We start from the raw sequence: 10308 nt of genomic DNA, 5'->3' as shown, positions 1-10308 counted from the left end.
CGCCGGGCTCGTTAGTGCCACCGCGCGGCGAGGGGTGAGAGCTGCATGATTTATGAGCCGTGCATGCGCTGGAAGCTGTGCTCAATGGTGGAGGAAGGTTTCAGATCCTTATTTAGGCAAGGTGAAAGGAGTAATGCCACATTGTAAAAGTACTCTGTTACAAATAAAAGCAATACATGCATCGAAAAGGTCACTTAAGTCAAAGTACGTAAGTATAATCGGGAGAATGTGCAAATATATGATGTTATTAGATATTTATTACGCATGCATTAATATAAAAGCAGAATTTTACTCTAGTTGGTTGCGGTGGAGCTCATTTTTACTATTTTATATGGGATGCAGCTAATGATTATTTCCATAATGGATTCATCTGCTTATTATTTTATTGATTAATTGATGGTTTAGTTTGTAAAACCTGTGAAAACAGTAAAAAAAATGTCACATCACAAGTTATCAGAGCCCAAAGCGACACATTCACAGTGGTACAAATAGTATAAAATTCAGCATTATTACAAATAAAATCCTCACATTTATTTAACTGGAACCATGAAATGTTTTTGCATGAATAAGAATAATGAAACAATGATTAAAATTGTTGCACATGTACATGCATACATCCACAGGGACTCCACTTTGGACAAATAACAGGAGCACCATGCAAACATGCAGACACTTTGCAAAATATAATTATAATATAAACACAGACAGATTCCTTTATGTTCAAACATTTTTATATATTGATCACTCATTTCAAGCTCATGTCTGTCTACAGCCTGTATACATGTCCTGTAACCCAAGTGCTCAAATCTCAAGTGCTGGATGAGACACTCAGCAGCACAAAGGGAAGCTTTGCACAGTAAAGAGAAGTGGTGGGTGTTTAGTACAGATGAGTCATCATAATGGAGTCCCACTGATGAAGAGTCCTCCCTGCCAGACAATGCATCCCAGCACAGTGTTGTATGAGCTCACCGGCCCTGACACTCATCTTTGATTGTCTGAAATCCAGCAGAGTTGATGGTCAACGAGCGAGTGTAGGCGTGGTGCTGCTGTGATGACGTGCCACATCCTATCAAGCTGTGCAGCAATGACTGTCATGATCACTGCTGTAGATGTGGAAGCTCCTGTGAAAAAGAAAGCATGTAAACTTGTTGTGTCAATGTGTTGTGCAGTGCAACATCCTTGGTCTGTAACTATGGAGTGAAAACAAAACAAGGAAGATATATAAGCTACAAAACTTTTGTTTGACACAGTAAGAACAGGGTCAATAAGAAATGTGCAGTTTCCTTCAGGAGTAAAGGAGGTTAGTCTCTTTTCCAGGTTACATTTGACCACTTTGTCTGCAACTGAAGCAGTAACGCCTTAGCAACAAATGGTGGCAGTATGCTCTCATACAGATGGAGAACATCTGTTATGTGTTGCAATGAATATGGTACAAGCTCCCATTCATATAGCATTCATATAAGAAGAATCCCTTCTTCTCTTGTAATGGACGGGCAGTGAGTGCTGCTCTCATTTTGTTTCCAATGGAGGATGGAAATTGAGTTTCATATAGAACAATGAATATTGCAGAGTGCAATAATCATTGCTGAACAGACTTTCAATATCCACAGAGGTACCTGATTCTGCTGCATAACTGCACATTACTCAACTGTGACAGCTGTAAGGAAGCAAAAGAACTTGGCAAAGATCATCTTCCAGAAAGGTTATTAAGAGTAAAGAGGGGGCTATCCTTGTTCCTAAATTGACGGACACACGTATAATTTCCATATAAATGTAAAATAACCTCAGAGGATGCAATAAATCAGACTGAATTGAACCGGAAGTCATTTTATTATCTTTAGTAGAAAATACCAGCTACTGCGCTGAATCAAACTGAACTTTGAGAGCTGTTTTTTCTTTTTCACTTTTTTTTTTCTCTGGCCGTGCGTGTATGTGCGTGTTTCTTTATGCTCATGTAAGGACTTCCGGCCCACAGGATACAGAGCAGCCAGTTATCTGGATCCTTTCAGAGTTGCTCACCTCGCCGGCTCAAGTGTTGCCATAGGAAATAGTATCCTGGCAACAGCACTAACCTGAGGAAAGACAAAGTAAGGTCATGCAGACAACAAGATGTGGTACAATGTTCCTGTATCAACAGTTCATTTTCATAACCTCTGCTTGCAAGGACATTCATTACAATTTTGTCATATTGTCCTTTCAGTGTTTTTTTAATTATTATTATTCCGAATTATGTGAACTCACTTTTTTTCTTCTTCCACGGACCACTTTAACAGCCTTTTTGCTGCAGTATTTCATAAATACACATTTTTGGATGACATGCGTAATGCCTATAATCTGCCTCTTTCTACCAGTGCACTATCAATAATTGCATGAAATAGCACTCTCATCTGAAACTCATAACACCTCTGGGGGTAAAAAAACATGTTGATATACCTGTGGGGATGAAACTGAGCCTTTTGTTCAGGAGTTCAACACATATTTCTGAGATAATAGCGTTGTGTTGGCATGGAGTCATGACAAAATAACAAACACATTCCTTTCTAGAAACTTCTGTTTTGTAAAAACACATTTATGAAATGCAGAAAATACAATAAATGGAACTGCATTTGAATTGCAATGCAGGAGCTGTAAACTATGATATATTGTGAGTCTAAAACCTGCTTTAAAAGTATTCAGACTTCTTGGTCTCCTTTATGTGCATTCAGCTCATCCAATTCTCAAAATGCTGCTGCTTAAAATCCCTGTTGCTAATAGCCCTCATGAGCTGCCCGGATGTTGCCAGTGTTGCTATGGTGACCATCCGGATTGATAAAGGGGTTCAGATACTTTGTGGTCTGTGCATACAAGGTTTTTTGGCTAAGAAACAGTGGCAGACATTATTTACTGCAGGCAGCTTGGCAGTAATTAAAAGAGAATTGACTCACTTAGCAAACTGATTACAATGTGAAGGGAGCGTCCAAAAACATCCAATCACTTCTTTTGAAACAGTGATGTTACAACACTTTTCCCTCAAACAGACTGCTCACAAAGTGCTGTTGTGTTGTTCACTAACATTTCTGTTATAATGTAAAGGATCTGACTCAGTTACATTGATAACTGGCCACTCTGTGCAGTTTTTATTTATTTATTTGCGTTCCTATTAGTCACTGCCGAGGTAGCAGCTGCTTTTCCTGGAGTCCACACAAGTGAAACATTACATCATCATGTAAAACAAAAGTAACGCAAAGGAAGCGAAACAAAAAGACAACTAACTAACACGTGAAACTAAACAACAACAATAAAACCACCAATCTCAGAATCATAACAGAATAGTCTAGAATAATAAGGCGTGTAGGTGTATATGAACAGGCTGTACTAGACACAGACGCTAACATGCCTTTAATGATGATGTTAACATGCTTGTGTTCAGCAGGTGTACTGATTACCATGTTCACCATCTTAATTTGCTTATCAGCACTAAACAGATACTGTAAAAAAGCTGCTGGTATCTGAGATTGCCAGAATTATACTGTATTAAATACAGTAAATTTCACAGTAAATGTTGCTGTTTTATTCCATATTTACAAGTTACACTTTACAGTTTTAACCGTTAAAAGAAACACTGTTTTGCCATATAATTAACATGAGAAAAAAACATGTGAATGTTGCATAAAAGAAAGGTTTTGCCATCAAATATGATGGTTTTGTACAGTACAATTAACAGTCTGTCATTTTAAATCCTTCTTCATTCTCTACAAATTCCCTTGAAATTACTGAAAAAAAGGTTGAAATATGACTGTTTTAAGGGCGGCTGATGGGAATGCCATTACTTTTGTAGGTATATAATTCACCCTGACAGGACCATAAATATATGTACTAATTTTCAAGCTAATTCATCTAATAGTTGCTGAGAAATTCCACTCAAAATCCAAAATATGGACCTCATGGTTCCATTTGAAGAAAAGTCAGCGATAACCAAAGTCCCTAGGATACATCATCTGGGGACCGTGAACAGCATTTTATACATCCTAATGAATGAAAAAGTGAAAACTTTGACCAGCTGGTGGTGCTGCAGGGAAAGTCAGAGAATTACAGTGGAGGTCTGTACAAAATGTCATGGCAGTCCATCAAGTAATTGTCAGGAAATTTCACTAAAAGCCAAAAAATGTCAACAAGCTCACGGCACTGTAGAGGATAAATCAAGAAATAACAGAAGTCAGCAGGATTCATGCACTGGGGTTCATGAATGTTTACAGAAATTCAAAGCAATCCATTCTTTCCCTAATTCTTGAGATATTTCATTCAGGTCTTTAAAACTATAATCATGCAGCTAGAATGAAAATTGTATCTTCTCTTCACAAAGCAATGCCTATTTTTCATGTCTGTGAAATAATTTGCAGTCTGACTATTGACTCACTCACTTGTAACCACCAGATTGAGCCTCTTTCCAGATTCCAGCTGATTTTATTGTACAAAATGTCCTATACACTTCAATATGAAAGCCATTTGCATTCCATCAGTACTAAAGCCGGTCATTAGCCTCCCCCGGTCCAGTCAACCCCTGGGGTTAGCATATGGTTTGAAAGTAAGACAAGTGGTAATACCCTCCAGGAAACCACTCTCAAGAGACTGCTGACATTTAGCTATGACGCACAAACACTGCTGTAATCTACCACATCTGGCTTATTGTCATTCAGAGGTAAAAGAGCCACATGGGGGCCAGGGGGCAGAATGGGAGGTTCATGGCCCAGCGATTCTTTATCAACCCCAATCAGGAGATAAAGTGCAAGAAAAAGGGAAGTTGTGTGTCTGTGTGTGTATGTGTGTGTGAAAGAGAGAAAGATAGTGTTTGTATTGACATGTTTAAATGCTTATTTCAAGGCAGTAAGAGAACATATAATATCAGCGTCTGCTTTCCTCCTCATCACTCCTGCTCCATGTGCTGATTCTCTGAGTGGTCTGTGATTGCTTTAATGACATTCAAGAGAAATTCTGTCATCAGGAACAGACAAGCCGGTGGTTTCAGCATCTCAGAGTCTTGCTCTCGGATCTGTTACGCTCTGAAAGACAACAGTATCATTTGAGCCGAAGGACATGCTGTTCCACAGCAGAAAACAATAGATGTGGCTAATCTTCAGAGCTGAGGTTTTCGCTTCCCAGTAATGCCATGAAACCAGCGCGGTTTGTAGCAAAGACAGCAAGACACAGTATACCTTCAACTAAACACAAACAATCTGTTGTGATTTCTTGCTCAGTTTTTTTAAAAGCAGCGTCACTGTGACATAGTCACAACAAAAAATGATGTCATCAGTTGCAAAACTTAATTAAACTTCAACACGAGGCCATTTGTATTTGTATTTTTTATGTTACATATTCAAATTTCATTTTCTCTGAACAGTTTAAGAAAAAATTGGAACATCTATTATTCCATGACAACATGGACGAACTCGACCTGCTGATGAAGATCACAGGATGAGCTTGAAAGCTCCACAACAGCTACCAAATGGACCTTGTGATGAGATTGCTCTCTCTGCTGCTTATTGTTGGAACTGTGTTTTATGTGTTGCACATTACTGTATGTTGACAGGTTGCAGGGATACCACATGAAAGACTAGACAAGAATTTCATCCATGAAATCTAATTAAGCGACAGCTCTCTCTCTAATCATTAGTTCTTTCCAGCATCTCAGATAAAATGTCACCTCACAATGTCATAGAATTTTTAGGTGACAGGATGCTGATAGCAGCGGCGTTAATGATTTCATGCACTGACAGCCAAAGAAGCTACTTTTACTTTCACTGCTCTCCTCAACTTTTTTTTTCTCCTTGTATGATATTTTGTGATCTGCAGCAAGCTTCAAGCTCCTCATAGCAGAATAACTAGGAGTAAGATCAAAAGTTTGTTATACTCAGTAAGGCTTTGGGTGGTGTCGTAATAATCAGGAAAATATTTTGACATTCTAAAAAAAAAAAAAATCTAGGAATGAGGAATGGTGTTTGATCAACAACCTAGAGAAGTACGATTGGGAAACATATTTTTTCTTGCAACAGGGAGGTCAGAGCACATTGTCAGTTGCTGAAGAATCCAATTAGAAAATGGTAGAGATGTCTGGCTCAAGGTCCCTGTAGTTGGATGAAAACCTGGAAAACTCTGAAGTACCAGTGTGTCACGTTCTTTGCAATTTAAAAAAAAAAAAACTTAAAGTGGCTGTAATTGTTATTTTTATGAAGGCAAAATCAAATGATGTGAAAACAATGTAGAAATGTAAAAGAGGTCTCTCGTAGTGGTGAACAGAGAATTCTAACCTGAATCTGTAGCTGCCCTCAATTTGATGGAGTTTATATCTCATTGTTTAGCTGTCTGCATGTTTTCTTGTTTTGGGTCTACTGTTCTTGTACTATTGTTTTTAGAAGCAGCAGGCAGCTGTTTTCGGCACAAGCCCGCCCCCTCTAAAAACCCACAATACACTACTGGCACAGTTAGAGGCTAGCAAGTGAACAATGTGGAACATTCAAACAGCTAAAGATATTGGAAATATTGGACTTATGGTCTCCATATGAAATTAAAGCAACAATTTGTAACTTTTCTACTTTAAAAAACACTGATTTTAAATAATTTTGATGCTACATTCGTGTTTAATTAGGAAAATGGCTAATCTACCTAATTAAATGGCTGCTGTCTTTTTGTAATGGACAGAACTGTAGCTGCTGTTAGATAGTGTTAGTGTAGTTTGTTAGCTGGGCTCCCTGGGCTGTGAACTCAGAGCATCAGAGTAGTGTTAGTGTTTGGAGAGGACGAATGCTGACAGGTTCAGCAGCCTCTGTGGACATAATAGCAGAGGTGAAAATACCGAAGGGGACATCGTCGAAGGAACCTAATAGAGAAAATGAAGAAGTAAAACAAGAAGTGCCCAAGCAACCGGATAAGAGCGGTTGTTGGCGAGAGCTTTGTGAAACAGCTGGGCTTCTCGCTGTTAGACTATTAACTGACTGCTATGTCATGTGTTGTTACACTTGCTAGTTTTTGATCGTAAGTAAGTATAACTGTCCATATTTAACTGTGGTACACTCTATTATTACTCTATTAAACTGGGAGCATGTAGTGTTGCTTTAAATGTTGTCAATGCTGTGTTCATAATGTCTGCTGCTGCTACACCTAAGTAGCTAAAAGCTATTATAATTTTAAGTTCTTAAAGGTTGAATTATTGTAATATCAGACAATATATAATGACATTATGATATATATATATTCTGTAGGAAACTAAAATGTTTCATACATGAAGTCATAAAATAATAAAAAATTGTCTATTTCAGTGAGTTGAGATGAGTCTTCCCAAACTGTTATTCAGATTTAAGAAAAAAGTTTCTCCTTCTCCTTTTCATTGTATTTAATTTCCTCAAGCTATTAACTACAAAAGAAGAAAACAGTTCAGAGTCGACCTTGCTGCTGCTTTTCACTTGGTAATTATAATAATTTCATGTACTGCTGACAATCATTAAGAAGACATTACTGCCTGTGGGAAGACATGACATTGTGTCTTTCTGTTCTTTCACTTCTCTTTGGGAGTTTAAAGACCTTTCTCTTCTTCGCACATCTTGGGGATTAGCATCTGCTGTTTCTATAGCAACATGCTTCAATTAAGAGACAGCCAGGACCTTGCTGTTAATGTCAGCAAGGCGCTAATTGATACTGGATTTCAAGTCAGGAGGAATGGATGAATGTGTGTGTGTTGGAAGGCGGGGGGGTAGTTAGACATCGACAGCTTTAGGATGTTATTAGCATTGGGATGTGTTTTTCTCACACACACACATGCGCACACACACACACACACACACACACAGCATCAGCATATACTAATTATTGTGATTTTGATTGGATTTGATTTGTTAACAACTGATGAGCAGAGACAGGCTGTATTCTTGTAGATCTGAGTAAACATGCATCAGTCTGGGCTTCTTTATAGCTGCATACAAACGCTATGTATATATGTCTGTGTGAATATATAGTGTGTGTGTATGTTAAGTTAAGTTTGTATCATTCATCTTTCATGTTTCTGTCTGTCTGTGTACATGCCTGACCATTTTTCAGTCAGTTTGTCTTCTTGCTCACTGTTTGCAACTTTATGTAGATCACAGCATGAAAGAAATGCAAATGATGAGGTACCATTGTGACTCTTTTGGTATATTTCTGGAATCACATTACAGATGCTGCAAAATTACATTACTGCTGTGAACTGTCATGAGCAGACATTGCACAGATGACTCTGGGTGCAAAAATAAATTAGCACAAAATGTTCCACCAAGCAAAAAAAACAAACAAACAAAAAAAAAAAGAATACAGATGCCACAGAGAAAATGGTGCATATCATGTGACGCCGTAACAAACATGAAATGCAGAGAGAAACGGCACCTACAGTAAAGCACTGTATGCACACAAACCAGCCTGCTCTCCAGCTGACCTCACAAAACGAGCAGCGCTTTACAAATGGATGATGTAAATCTCCTTTTGCTTATGCCTTGCAGCAGAATTATGGCAGACTGGTTCAATTAAAATGAGCAATAACTGATTATGTGCAGAAGAGAGAAAGCAGAGTGGTAATACTGCATGCAAAACAATGAAAAACTAAATTTACTCTGTCGAGAACCTGTCCTATTTTTAAGGAGGTCATAATCATATTCTGGCCCCTGTCAAATTTGTTTGTCTTCTCATTACTCAACTTCATAGATCTTTTTTTTTCTCTCGGTAATGACTTGCCTCCCTGCAAACCATGAAAATAGAACAGAGGAGAATTGCACTTTTATCATCTTAAGAGATTGCTGTTTTTGTACCTGCAAATCACATCTATATTTAGAGAGCAAAGTGTTTGCCAGAGGCTTTAATGTGGCATGGGCTCAAAATCATTTCTCCTCGTTCTGTCTCACTTTCTAAATATTGGGAGTATTGCGATAGTTTGTTGGCTAGCGATTTTACTTTTGAGCTTTCATTTATAGGTGCTGATTTGGGTAACACTTTATTTGAAGGGGTGTTCATAAGACTGACATGACATTGTCATAACTATGACATGACACTTGTCATGAACATTAATGAATGTCAATGACTGCTGTCATTAAGTGTCATGCGGTTTCTTATGTCATCTTTTACTGTCAACTTGACATTGTTTGGGGTGTCTTTGTTATGACAACTTGACATTTACCAAGATGACATAGGCTGACCATGTCTTTGTCATGACAACTTGACATTAACCAAGAGCACTTAGTCAGTAAATATCTTTGTCATGACAACTTGACATTAAGCAAAACCACATAGCTGAGAAGTGTCTTTGTCATGACAACTTGACATTAACCAGCATGACCTGCAGGTGACTTTCGCTTCAGCCTTGCACCAGCCCACTCACTAGCTTGGACCTGTGAGCGCCTAGGACTGGGGTGGAGACACACTAGGGGTAAAAACCAGGGTGCTCTCTCCTTGGGCCCTGGGGAGGAAAGCTTACTAACCTACTTACAGCACAGCTACCAACTGGCTATCGTTACACAAGACAACTTACCTGTCAGCCATCTCCTTCCGTGGCAGGACCAACAGTTAAAACTTGTTTTATTCATTTCTTGGCTTTGTATCAACATGATACTTCACGCTCATGTCATTGCCTATCTTTAGACCATCATGAATCGGACTTTGCCTGTCATTACACCATCATGAATGCTACTGCCTGTCATTACACCATCGTATATGTGTCATAAGCAATTTCTTTGAGCTCAAGTAAAGTGGTACACTTTGGACTATTCATTAATATGTCATTAAGTGACGCTACACAGTAAGATCCCCAACAACATGAATGTTACTACTTGTCATTACACCATCATGAATGTGACTTTGCCCGTCATGACATCATTATGAATGTGTCATAAGCATTTTCTTTGAGCTCAAGTAAAGTAGTACACTTTGGACTACTCATTAATATGTCATGAAGTGTTACTACACCATAGGATCCTTTACCAACACCAACATGAATGTGTTCTTACCTGCTATGACACCATCATGATTGTCATAAACTTCAAGTAAACTGGTACAATATGGACAACTACAAAAATTTCTAAAGAAATTTTGAGTGTGCCTGACTCTGGCCCCGTCGTCCCCATGCATTATTATTGACACTGCTCATCAAATTCAGTACTAGAAAAGAAATTTTGAGAGTGACGAGTGGGCTGTTGCTGGGGGTCTGTATTCAAAAAGCACACCTCAAACAGTCATTTTTAACATGTTTATTTAGACACAGGAGCAGCTAGCGCTTACATGCTAGCAATTAGCATTAGCATTTTTAGCTAGCAGTTA

The sequence above is a fragment of the Larimichthys crocea genome, chromosome XIII (assembly GCF_000972845.2).
Source record: "Larimichthys crocea isolate SSNF chromosome XIII, L_crocea_2.0, whole genome shotgun sequence".
NCBI classification, from domain to species: Eukaryota; Metazoa; Chordata; class Actinopteri; family Sciaenidae; genus Larimichthys; species Larimichthys crocea.
The sequence above is the reverse complement of the archived record's forward strand: the minus strand, read 5'-3'. Positions refer to the sequence as shown.